The 12,415-nt window shown below is 38.0% G+C and overlaps 1 protein-coding gene across 2 annotated transcripts in view; it reads right to left on the reverse strand.

Annotated features, from left to right (window-relative positions):
- Positions 1–10,612, reverse strand: part of slc4a2b (solute carrier family 4 member 2b) — a 53,734-nt gene extending 43,122 nt beyond the window's left edge. The window contains exon 1 of one of the 2 annotated variants that reach the window (XM_042510106.1): positions 10,579–10,612. The gene's annotated coding sequence lies outside the window, so the exon portion shown is untranslated. Of the gene's footprint in view, positions 1–10,335; positions 10,452–10,578 lie in introns of those variants that run through there. The other variant, XM_042510105.1, reaches the window with a different exon arrangement.
- Between the last annotated feature and the right edge of the window lie 1,803 nt (positions 10,613–12,415).

The following is a 12,415-nucleotide window of genomic DNA, read 5'->3' on the forward strand; positions in this document are numbered from 1 at the left end:
CCTCTGTGAAATCGTTTCCTCTCTAGTAGGCTACAAAAAGTTTAATTTGTATTTGCAATATTAACAATTTACATAATAAAAATATATATACTTGCCATATGTATATCTATATATAATATTGCCATGGAAAATATTATGAAATATGCTGTATCAATTTTTTCCCTGACCCCTACAATCCACCGGATAGTTACTGCTATATTTCATTCTGGACCAAAGTAGTTGACTGACACTGCCATCTATAAAGGCACACAGCAAACACAACTGAAAACGCATCTAAACATAAATAAAAAGGTCCTTTTCAAATTGGTTGGCAGTAAAAATGGGCCAAAACGTGCAAAGCATTGTGTGGTCCTTTAATCACATGAGGATTACATACAGTAATGTGGAAAATCTGCATCTACTCTGAAAAGATCTATCACAATCTCTTTCTCAATCTGCAGCAGTGACTTAAATACATGTTGCAACAAACAGAAAATAGGTGACCAGCTGGTAAATAAAAGGCTTTGGACATTAAAAATTCAACACGCAAGGGACTGCCACAAAAGCCTGTTTACAACCGCATACAAGAAAAAAACTGATTCCAAATAATACAGACTGCAGGACAGGGAGTGAGTCACTGTGTGACGGCTTTCTTTAGAGCATTGAGCCACTTGACTCCTCGTGAAGGGCATTGCAACTTTGCCAGGAAGCTCCTGAGCATCTGTAAAATGGAGAAATCGATATTCTGAAATAAGCAGTGCAGAAGATTACTGGCACTGTGTACATCTTAAAATAAAACTTGTGCAAACCATTTAAATACTGCATGTTTTAGGGCATGTTGATGAATGAGCACAGGATGTTTATGCATTTGTTAACATGTGTGCATAAACAGGGTTCCTGCAGCTTGGGGTAAGTTGTATTTAAGACTTACTAAGACTTTTTAATGCCACTCAGAACAAAAATTTAAAAATTCTTTACAAAAGGCAAAGGAAAAAAATAAACATAAATGACGAGGACAGTTTTGAGATCCCTCAGTCGACTGAGATTTCTTCAACTTGAGCAGTCATTTTTCTGTGCAGTGTACTTCTGGGGACGTTTTGGTCTCCAGATTTTACTGCAGAGTGAGTGCTCTTCACTTTGATGCTACGCTTTGATACAGAGCTGCGGACATGCAGGCAGTGAGTGACACGGTGGAGATACTTGGCACAGAAAGAGAGAGAGAGACTGCTTTTCTGCTTAGAAACTGTGAATTTACAGCTCACAGCAAGTTAATACAATACAGTCTCTGGCTTTTTTTAATATTTAGTGTCAGCAGAAAATGTTGTTGCACATCTGCAACCCATCCTTAACGCCGTTATCTTGTTTACTATATTATGTGAATGCCGCTGCCGTTCCAACATTAAAACTTTGTATGGAAAACAAAACAAATCGTTGAGTATTTGCATTAAACAGCCAAATCTGAGTCGACTGACAATTCTGAGTTGGGCACAGACTTAGGGGGTACGCTGATAAAATGAGCTGAAAAACAATCGTGTTTCCTAATATATCCTTAATTATTAACTAGTAATGACTTCTGATATATCCACACTGCATCTTAAGTAAGCCCATTAGGTTTAATCATTTCCCACCTGGACTATCTGCTTATACTAATCAAAAATCTATCAGTTTTAGGGTAAATTTTCCTTCAAGTACGCCCTGGCATGCCGCGGGTTCTTAGTGTATTTGGCAATGGAAAAAAAAACACGTCATGTCGTGGAGGAATCAACATTATTACACAATTAATCCCACCTAAAGTCATAAAAGCTGACTGATTAATTGTGTTTTGCAGCGAACAAAGAACAGCACTGTGATCTAAACAAGTTGCTTACCCCGTTCGCCAAATAACCAAGCGCTGCATTCCACATCAGCTTATACGAGCCTTAGGGCTAAAGACAAACCCAACCTCAGGAGGAACCTGAGTGTGTGAGATATAATTGTTTGTCCCCGGGGATGAGGGATCACTGCGGAGTCACATGCATGTCTTGCGGGGAAAAGAAACACAGTCAAAGCCACAAGCAGCTAAAATTGAAGTCCACTTCAAAGTCTGGGGCTTTCCTCAATCCCAGCACTGCGCTAATAATAGCATTATCCACTGTGGTCAACCATATTAAGAGCCGTGACTTCATCCGTGCAAGGTCGATTGACAACTTTTTCTTAACCATGACCAACAGACGATACGCTTGTTATGCAACACAACCACAGAATAGACACATTGTCCTCATTCTTGCTGTGACATCAACTTTTTGAGACATTTTTGGGGCTAAATGTGGTGAAATAAAGCAGCCTGTGCAACATCCAAACCATCTCGTGCACATTTCAAAACACATTTTAAATGCTAAAAGAAATAAAAAGATAAAAGTGTCATTTTATGAGAATTTTTTACACAATAAAAACCCGCCTTCAGTTTTTCCAGCTTTTATGTAAAGTGTTAGCACAAGTCGGAAATTCTCCCTTTACCTTCCTGTTATTCTTCTCTGCCTTCAAGTCTAAAACAAGTCTGAAAGGCCGTATTCCTAGACATTAAGAAAACACTCGAGTGGTCAACCCAGGACAAACTGTTCACTTTAAAGAGACGGTGTATCAACAGGTGAGTGTTACAAGCAAAAAACTCTGCAACCATAATTTCCAAAAGACAGAAACTCACCAGCTCAGTGCCCTCACCCACTCAGATGCAGCTTCTTGACAATGCAAAGAGTGACCTCAACGCAGCTGTATATGCTGCTGATAGCTGCCCTGTTTGTGGATCTCTATGGGGATTTGGCGGTGGTGTATGTTGATGGCTGTGCCTCTGTTGCCTCTGAGTGTTTTAGCCTGAAATAGCTCAGCAGTTTAAGTCACCCGTCCACCTCCTCTTTCAACGTCTCTGCTTCCCTGCTCAGCTCTTCACAGCCCAGCGGCCACATTGGCTTCACTCAGGGCTTTGGCAGGGTCCGCCACTTCGGCACGACTGTGCTAAGTTATGTGCACACAGTCACTGGAACACTTCCAGTCTCACACAGTTAACAGCTGCACTCGGTCAGTGAGTGCCCATCTTTATCTCGCTCTGCGTCCCTTCAGAGGCTTCAGCCAGCAGCGGCTGTGCTTACAGCTAAGACAGCACCTGTCTTTGGGGTGAAGAGGGATTGAGGAGGCAACTGAATCCTGGCAGCATGCATAATGCCGGCCCATTGTCCTCTACTCGAGAACAGAAAAAGCAATCACCACTCAAGTATTTTTATACCTTGAAGAGGGGCCGAGTGTAATGTAGGAGGCCAGTACACATTCTGAAATGGAGACCAATGTAATGTGGAAACATTTTACTGCCTGCAGATTAGAAATGTCCTCGGAGTAACATGCTATATCCGTGAGTTAAACATGAAAGGTTCATGCACAAGAGGGAGACAGAATATTTATAAAATGACAGGAGGCCAGGGGCCAGTCGCAGCAGCCCCATACATGTTTCTAGGATTTAAGGACATTTCTAGGGTTTTAGAGCAGATTTTAGGGCATTTCTGGACTCTCAGGACATTATTTTTAGGATTTAGGATGTTTCTCGGATTTCAGATCATATCAAGGATTTTAAGAACATTTTTAGGATTTAAGGATTCCTCTAAGATTTGAGGACATTAGGGGCTTAGCTAGGACCTCTGTCAAAGGGTGCGGGGGAGCGCTTTTTTTTAATAAACAAGCTCTATTTTGATGCTGTTTCATGCTCTCTTCCACCTCATGTAGGCTATACTAAAAATACAAAAACAATATCCAGGGTGAATGACTTTTTTTTCATTGTGAATTAGAAAATGGTTGGTGGGCAACCCAGCCCCCTATCAGGCCCCGATCTGGCCCGTTGGCCATATGTGGAGTTTCACTGGGTTACATGCAAGTGAAGAAAGAGCTCATGTAACATATCAGGCATGAGGACCAAATTCAAGTGTCACATCCCTTAATTTTATATTCCTATTTTTTTTTTTTTTTTTTTTTGAGAGGTACGTGTAATGATTGCACTTTTTCATCTCCTCTTAAAAAATGAAGCCTGGCGAGACATTAAATCAGCATTTTCATGTCTGCAGTGAACTTAGGAAACTTAGGAAAAAGTGTATAAACTACAATTATTGTCTAACCGTTCCATGCCTCTGCCAACCTTTCAAGGTGCAGTTTTCATCCATGTCTGTCAAGACTCAATTACTACACTGTAAAACTTAAAAAAGCTAGAGCCCAGGCTGCTTAAATTGCTTCACATGTTAAGTTGACTGAATTTGAGAAGAAAAACTGAGGTAATTTTGTAATAATTCAAATTGTTCTCTCAACTGAAAAATTCAAGGCGGTCCGGATGCTGCCTTTTTTAAATTGAAACAAATAGTTTCTTTATACAGTGTACATGTAGTGAAGACTTTGATTTTAACAAAATGCATTAAATGTAAATCAACCAAATTTAAATCAGTTCATCCAAGGCCCCCAGGAACGCAGCTCAGACTAGCCCCCAAATCTTTCCAATCTTGGGGTCCAGTATCTAGTTATTATGATACATTTATGGTTCATCCTTAAGTCCAAGTGAACGGAGGAGATTCCCTCAAGATGTTCCCGAGATATCGCGTTCATGTTAACAGGACACACAAACTAAAAACATATTTCCTCTGGCCACAGCTGTCACCAGCACAGAGGCATAAAAATAAATCCTGACTCAACATCAACTGACCTAACAGAGATATACCAACATCAGTGTATTTGGAGATATGGTGGGAAAAAAAGGTCTTTTTTTAAATGTATTTTTGACACCTGATTTTACTTCAGTTCAATTTATATGTGACATGAAATCAAAGAATGATCTCAGTAAAATTAACAATTTAAAATATTAAAATGTTTAAAATATTGTTATGTAACTCAGATTTATAATAATAAAAGCAGTAAGCTGAGGACCATTTAGAGCCGCAGAGAACAGCAGTCAGTCAATTATTTTGTGGGTTTATCAGCATGAGCCAATACTTTCACATGGTGATTTGATTCATTCATAATATAAATGTATTGATTTGTGCAGCTTTTAAGTCTCAAATACCAATTGTGGTATCAGCCTCTAAAATCCCATCAACAGTTAGATCATAATAAAACTACAGAGCTGGCACCGAGACTGTACTGTTGTAATGCTTCTATTCCAGTAAAGTCCAATAAATAACTTCTGCAGAGGGATTAGATGGTATAGCACCCAAAGGATTCATACATCCATCCAAAAGAGACTGAGGCAGCTAAAATTAAATCAAAAGGCAGTACTAAATAGTTGGAGAAGATTTGGTGACTTGGTTTGACCCGCTGCTGCTGTGTCGTGAAACTTTTCTTTTTCCAGTCACCAGCGACTGCTCCTATCCAGCCCCAGCAGTGTTGGGGTGTGGCACTTGTCAAAACTGCATCCAGGGCTGCTCAGGTTGCCCCAGCGGCACAAAAGATTAAACCATGTTCTCACAGAATCACGGTAATTGCAGAGCTTTGACCCGGTGCACTTTGTAATAACTGTATTTACTCTCTTGAGACTCAGACTGGGACGGGAATGAAATATCTCCAGGGCTCCCAGAGCCAAAACAAAAGGCCTTAAACCTCATACAGTATGGTCAAAGACAAATCAGCCATTTATCCATTTCCTGGGAAACGCTGTAATGTGATTACGTTTGTGTGGCAAACAACATAACCGAAAATACTCTGCTGGTAAAGACTGAAAAGCCATGGGAATTTCAACTTGTACCCACATGGGAAAACATGACAATAGCAAGTAAAAGTAACAAGGATGACTGACTATATCTTATGTAGTTGAGAGAAAATTAGAGGCTCCAAAGAGACTACAAACTAACGGTTTAATGGGGTTCATTAGACCAAATTATACACGTTTCAAAATGTAATGCCAAAGCACTTCATAGTAATTAAATGCAACTTGGTAGGCCCGAGCAGAGCAACAGCCAAGCAAGCAAACTGAATTATAGCCCTGAATTGCCTCCACAATGTCTAATATAGTAAACAGATATGAAATAACAGTGTTTAGTTTAGTCAAGGACAGATTTTTAGGCCTGATGTGTTTAGCAAAATGCTGGCTCTGTTTATCCGCAGAGGGGAAGGTAAAATAAACATGAAGAGCCGAAAGTCCATTAAAAAAGAAAAAAAAAGCTTATTATCAACCTCTTTTCCTTCCTTGTCTTCTGCATGACCAAGCAATTCGCAACAGGAATGCAGAGACACTCTGTTCAACTGTTTGTGCTTTTTTTTCTCCAGCAAAACATGCCATTGTTGTCACAAATCAGTTTACAATAACTCTGTTTGACATACTCCACTGAGGCGAAGGAAAACAAATAAAAGCTGAGACAGTGATAACGCAGATAAGACGGATCTATCTGATGTGTAGAAGCTACACGCGGGATTTCACGACAAAAGGGAAGTCGCTGTGGAATTTAAAAGTGCAGATCGAGCAAGGTCAGATTCACCAAGACAAACATTTCAGACTCCTCTATTGTACGAGTCCTTGAAGCGCTCAGAATTTGTGAGGCAAAAACATCACAGTAGTTTGATTTACTTACAGTAGGTTTAATCATCTCGGGGGAAAGATAATCACTTTATCCTGTCGGCTTTACATCAAAGTAAAAATACCTCCTTAAATAACCTGGAGTGCACGTGGAGATGATACCGGTGAGTCAGCAGAAGAGACACATCCTTCCTCCATCCTGCCAGAGGGCATGTCCTGACTTCTATTAGCCATGTGTCAGAAACAATTTTGGGACCACAGTTCCCAAACGGGGGTGCATGAACCTGGAGAGATTGTGGAAGGGGTTTCAAATGGGTCCATCGCACTCGAGTTTACAGGGATTTAAAGAGATACGTCACCAATTTCAAACTAGCTTAGCATCTAAACAATGTGGGTAGTTTGTTTAGATTTACTGTGGTTAACTTATCTCCATCTAACCAGTACCTGGATACACCTTCTCCCCTCTTAAAACTCTGCGAAATGATGCACTTTTAGTTATCTGGCGTACTTTTCACCATCACTTCTGCATTATTGTATTACCCACCACCCATGCCACAACCAGAGGCACAAATAGTATACATGAATCCGGGAACGTACCAGAAGTAAACAAATCGGCATCACTGCAGTGGCATACCCCTCTCTACGGCACGTGTTTGAATGCAAGCTGTACAATTTTCTACTTTTACCATCACCTTCTGTGCAACGTTACTTTTAAAAACGATGTCTAGGAGTCTGGAAGAACGTGTGCGGTTGCTCCAAAAGTATTGGCAAACTTCAACTTTGGAAAAAACACTGAATGTGAAATGCACACGCCTTTACTTCATGAAGTAAAGGTCCGAGACCATTTAAATCTACGCAGATTTTCACTAATGTTACTTGTCCGTAATGATTAAATGCAACATTTTTTTCGGATTGTGCCAGCTAACATCAATTGCAACCGCAGTAATGGCAAATTGGTCATCAGATTCATCTATAAAAGCAGATCAAGAGACAGACAACCTCTCTCTCTCTTTTTTCTCAAACTCGGACCAAAATCCATTTTTATTTTTTTCAAATTTAAATCAAGATAATGTTACTGCTCTGCCTATTTCTCTCCTAAAATGTTTTCTGAATCACATTCACATTTCTGCTTCATGCACTGTGAAAAACGGAGGCCAAAAAAACTGAGATCAGACAGTAAAAGCAACGCTGATCAAATATAAACCCCGACTCCGTTACTGAGTTGCATTTTTCTTGTTTGAAATGTTTTCAGACATATGTCCTAGCTTACTGTTTAACTGTAATATAAGATCGTTTATTACCAGCCAGCCGTCATTGTCTCAAACGGACAAGTTCAACTTTCATCACCCACCAGCAGGAGCGTTTATTGGTCTGGTAACTTTTGGCCTGACTGATTTTTTTAATAAACATAAGTCTATACAGTATATTGATACTTAATCAGAGAGCAAAATGAGCTTATTCATATTTTGGATTTTACTGACAACTGACTATAACATTTTTCTTCCCTTTAAAAACTGTCCACCTTAATTTTACATGTCATGTGGCTGTTTGCATATTCCCGTTTACTTTAAAGGTGTTGTGTGCAAGATTTAGCAACATCTAGTGGTGAGGTTGCATACTGCAGGAAGCTAAAATTTAAAAATGCAAAACCGGAAATGGCCCTGTCTAGAGCCAGTGTTTGGTTTGTCCATTTTGGGCTATTTTGGAACAACACAGGGATCTCTATAGATGAGGACCTGCTCCATATGTAGATATTAAAGGCTCACTCTGAGGTAGTGAATCACAATGATCCTTAATTTTCACATGATTATAAGCTCATGGAAACATAACTATGGATATTATATCCCCCTTCTGCCTCTATATCCCCCTAAATCCTACACACTGGACCTTTAATCTTGAGCATTGTGTCTCTTTATTGTTCCCAGAGTCAGTTTCATACTGTAGTCCTTTTTCAAAGCTGATGTTTTGACTTGTCACAGCAGGAAAAGAGCAGGTGCAGCTAATAACACAAACCGTGGCTCATTTGCAGTAATCATCTTACTGCAGAAATCAATGTTATTAGTTTCACCAAGTCAAAATGTCTGCTGTGATAACGGCTCACAGCGGGAAATCATTGAATACCTGCTATCATAAAATGAAAACTTCAACCTTTGATGTTTGTCAAGACTAGGAGAGCCACTTTAGGCTGTTGTTAAAGCCACTTGTCACTAAGTGAACATTTTATAGCATCACGCTATATTACACTCTCTCATTAGTGTGCTCCACTTCCATTTCTAAAGCCACGGTACAATAGAGGCACGGAACAAAAGCCGCAAATGGAGGTCAATGGGATGAAACCTGGGATTTCCTGTTGAGAATGCATGTTATATTGAGATAGCTTTCAGTTGATTAATTAGGTAAGTAAAAGATTAATTCTGTTAATTGGTAGATTGCTAAAAAAGTGACCAACATCCCTGCTTCTAAAATATAGAAGTTACTATTTTCTCTGATTTACAGTATATCGACGTAAAGTGATTATCTTTTGTTTCGGTCAAATAAAACAAGCTATATGAAGACTGGTATTACAATGGATTTCTTTTTTTTTTTTTGGTCACAATTACTCCACCATCATAAAGAAAAACGATTAGTAGTTAGGAACTCTCTTTATCAGAAGAGGGAGGTGGCTGGAGAGGTCTTTTTTTACCCTCCCCGAAACTATTTTAGTGACTCTAGGAAAATGCACAACCCTCCCTCTACAATAAATGAGAGTTCAGATTTTAAGAATGTGCCGTTTAATATTTATAAGTAAAAAATTGAAAACAAAATCCCAGATTTTTTTTTTTAAAAAACTTGTTTTTTGCAAAATTTAAAATGAGACATGTAGAATAAAAATGATTGATGAAATAACACTAATTTAAGCTGGGATTTGTTTTTGTTTCTCTTGATGGATATGATGATTGCACATGATGAGTTCAAGGTCAGTTATAAATTTGTTTTTAAAGCTTCTGGCTATGAAAAATTGGGTAATTTTGACACTATATACAAATTCAAAAACCACTTGCCTGGCATTTTTCAAACAAATCAGATTCAAATTCTAATCAAACATAATTAGCCGGGATACAATGACAACAGAGAGGGAACACGTGGAGAAAATTAAGATATGTTTGTGACATAATGTCACACATTGACACATATTAGAGCAATGTTACGTCGACAGCTAAAGGAATTAATTAGCTGTTATGATACTTTCCTTTACTAATTCCTTGATTTTTCCAGGCCTGTAAAATGTGATTATGAAATTCCATGACTTTTTCCAGGTTTTCCATGATTGTGGGAACAATGAAAACGCAGCCTTTTAACATTATACACCTCTCCTCTTGGCCAAAATAAAATGTTTAAGTCCCTCCCCGTGCTTAATTTGACATGCCTTTTTGCACCACCCCCTCAGTCTTCACAAGTAACGAACAGTCCCTTAATGAATATAATGGTTAGTAGTCACTATTTATACACGTTTGCAGATGGAGTATTTCACCCTAACATATTAAGAAACAGAGGACATGCCATGGTTGAGTCATTTTGGACTAAATAAATGATGAAAGAATGAGTACAACTGTCTCCACACTACCTTACCAAAAAAGACACACGACAAATGAAAAAACAGTAGACTCATCCAGCCAACTCTTCAATATGACCATCACATTTCCACAGTCAGGAGGAGTGACCGCTAGCTTGCTAGGATGAGGAACTCCTCTGAATATAAACGTTAATATTACCGTTTACTACCCACCAGTCTGGGAGGAAACTTAAACCACGACAAAACTGTAAATCCCAAAGCATTTCCAGCATTTTATCCTCTCTGTTACCTGATTAAAAAGCCGAAGAACAAAGCGAAGTCATCCGGCAGCAACGGATACTTCCATGCATGTGTGGCAGTTGGTGCCGCCTCTCCTCACAGGGAGTATATGTCAACAGTGACGACCGGCTCGTGACCTTCCCAATATCGACAATTCAAAGACAAAAACGCGTTTTCAAGAAGCGAAATCCCTCTGAGGCTTAAAATCACAAACGCATTGTGGCTTATTTACTCACCGGTGCCTGGTACTCACCTCAAACTCTGTCTGAATGACTTGCTCACCCGGCGTTAAAAAGCGCTCATTAAAAACACTACCATGTCCGGTATGAAAATCAAAATAAAATCCTTCGCGAGGATTAAAGGCATATGCGTTCATTTCTCAAGCAAAAAGCATAAAAATATATTCAATTATGAGCTAAGTATTAACAAAATATCCTAAAAAATCATATCATAGCATAAAGCAAGTGATGAATTCTTTCAAATGTGATTTTGCGGCTTTATTTTGAAGCCAACTTAAATCAAATTCCGGTTTGAGTTTGTAGTTTTTGGTAACTTGTTGCCATTTCCTTCGGACTCAAGTTGTCGCGCCTGCGTAAATGATGATTCATATTTCTGATAAAGGCCGGAGGGAGGGCAGTCATGTACCGTTATGATGCTTATGATTAAATATCAGCGAATCGTGCTGAGTTTTTTGTCTCATATAATGATAGATTTCATTTTTTAAAATGTTTAAAATGTGGCCTTGTTTTTCTACAAAAACAAAGTAAAAAATGTCCTTTTGTGGTTGTTGTTTAACCTTATTTGTCCTGCTTTTCGTCCTCACCAAAAAATTTCGTTCACACTTAGGAATAGGTCTGACGTTTAAAAACAAAACAAAACAGAACAAAATACACATAACACCCCTACACAGTATAATGCAGCCAAGTAAATGTGAACAATTTGATGAACTAAAAGAGTAAACCTTTTAATTTTTCATTTTTTTTAAAGGTACAAGTAATGCTTTTTATGTGGTAGTGTTGAAAAAGGCTATATCAAATCATTTTAGTTTCCTCCAGTTCCCACATAACTTTTTAAAAATTTAACTAAATGAAAAGTCAGATAGAATCATAGTAGTGCCATTTTCTTCAGTTGCTTCTTTATTATATACCTTATTTAAGAGTCTAATATTTTTTGTCTTGAATTGCTAATTATGTGTGGTACATATGATGGATGCAAAGGCATAGTACATGTATGTAAAGGTCATATCAATACAGAGCAAGAGTGGCCCCTAGTGGTAGTTTTCTGCTACGGATTCACCTGTTACATGTAATAATAACCAGAAACAAAATCAGCTTTAACCCTTTGAATCCTGAGCAAATTGGCTTAACTGAAGACAATGACCAACTTAAAAAGAAAGCTTAAGAATTTGAAAAAAAATGAAAAAAAAAGTTAAAAAATTACAAAAAATTACCTGAAATTTACATAAAAAATGAAAGAAAAAAATTGAAAAAATGGGGAAAAAACTTATAAAAGAAAAATAAAAAGGAAATGACCTGGAAAAAGCTTAAAATAATAACCATGCAACATAATTTAAAACGTGCAATTATTATAATTAAAAAAATGTTTTCTGGACATCTCTACCTCACTTCTGAATATTTTTCTAAATCTGCAATATCTTATAATTTGCACGACATTTCTCCCCCTTTGCTTTCCCCCCCAATGTTTGTAAAGGAGAAATCAAACCAATTTGTTCAGGGTAAAAGGTTTAAATGATAGTGAAAGGCGTATGAAAGCATGTTTCAAAGGGTTAAATTTATGGCTTTAACAGGGAAGTGGGCCTGTGTAAACACATACAAGGAATTTGACTACAATATAAACAAAAGCTAAGTACCATATATATAAAAATATGTGTGTGTGTGTGTGTGTGTTGTCCAAACACATGCTAAAAGCTAGAGAATGATTGTTATATGCTGCATATAAGCTTTTCCTAAAAATAATATATTCTATTACAATTACATTTATTTTGTAATTAAATGACTGTAACTAGTTACATGTGAGTAATTACTCTTTTTACTGTGTTTTTATTCATCACTGTTGTTTTAATGTATTTT

Source organism: Plectropomus leopardus, chromosome 21 (genome assembly GCF_008729295.1).
Source record: "Plectropomus leopardus isolate mb chromosome 21, YSFRI_Pleo_2.0, whole genome shotgun sequence".
NCBI lineage: Eukaryota > Metazoa > Chordata > Actinopteri > Perciformes > Serranidae > Plectropomus > Plectropomus leopardus.